We start from the raw sequence: 1,144 nt of genomic DNA on the forward strand, positions 1-1,144 counted from the left end.
CACACACCAACAAAGAGAGAAATAAAGAGTGAGGTTTTACAAATAAGGTATAAGAAAATAGCCTGTGAGAAAAATAGAGAGTGAGCGATATTGTAGTGAGATGAGAATATCAAAAGAGGGTTATTTCTTTTGAGTGTTGTAGTGGTCTTTGAAGTATTTTACTCGGACCTACAAAGTGTAAAATTTCTTACTATAGTGATATCAGTTACTCGTCTCGGGGCCGTGGTTTTTTCCCTTATTCAAAGGGTTTTTCACGTAAAACTTTTGGTGTTGTTGTCACTCTTTTTCTTGCTAATTACCGTATCTCGGTGCTACGTGATTATTCCGCTTTTATTACTGTGAATATTATTTTTGTAGGGGGTTTATTCCCAACGGTCTAAACCGCATGGTTAATAGTATATCTAACACTTGTGGGATCTTGCTTTGCGCAAGGGATATGTGGGATGTGTAAATTATATTGTTAAGAATAGTTTGATGAGGTTGCCTTTGTTTGGATGGGTTTTTCATGTCATGGAGTTAATACCTGTTGAGAGGAAATTGAAGACTGCTGAATTGAGGAGGCGGAAGATGCTTTGCACCTATCAAGATCCTCAAGCTCCACTGTGGCTTGCGCTTTTTCCAGAAGGCACTGATTTCACATATTATTTCTTCCACCTAACTCTTAACTTTTTGACTTACTTACATTTGTGTGTTTCTTGTTCTTGTATGTGCCTGACATATACCTACAAATTTTCTCCTTTTTTTAAGCATTAACTGCTTTATGCAAATGAAAAGGTAGTAGATTTGTGTGCTTTTTTCAGAAGATTCTTTTATTAAGCATAACACTTTAGTGCTCTTTTATCCAGTATCATTTTTCATAGAACTTAACGTTTCCTGGTTTTTAAGCAGAGAAGAGAAGTGCAATCGTAGTCAAAAGCATGCTTCTAAAAATGGATTGCCAATTCTGAAGAATTTGCTGCTTCCAAAGACAAAGGGTTTCTGTGTCTGTTTCCGACATTTTATGGTCGTTGCCTGCTATTAGCGATAGCAGTTCCTTCTATTACCTTGATTTTCTGCTAAGAAGGAATGACAGATTGTAATGCTAAATGAAAATTATCTATGGATACTCTGTTTATGGAGTTGGTAATTAGCTCCATTTCTTGCA

The 1,144-nt window shown here is 36.2% G+C and overlaps 1 long non-coding RNA gene across 1 annotated transcript; it reads left to right on the top strand.

Annotated features, from left to right (window-relative positions):
- The first annotated feature begins 446 nt into the window (after positions 1 to 446).
- Positions 447 to 1,144, top strand: LOC117277155 (uncharacterized). Its single transcript, XR_011415131.1, has 2 exons — positions 447 to 625; positions 889 to 1,144. It is a non-coding gene; the product is annotated as an uncharacterized lncRNA (long non-coding RNA).

This window comes from Nicotiana tomentosiformis, chromosome 3 (assembly GCF_000390325.3).
Source record: "Nicotiana tomentosiformis chromosome 3, ASM39032v3, whole genome shotgun sequence".
Taxonomy (NCBI): domain Eukaryota; kingdom Viridiplantae; phylum Streptophyta; class Magnoliopsida; order Solanales; family Solanaceae; genus Nicotiana; species Nicotiana tomentosiformis.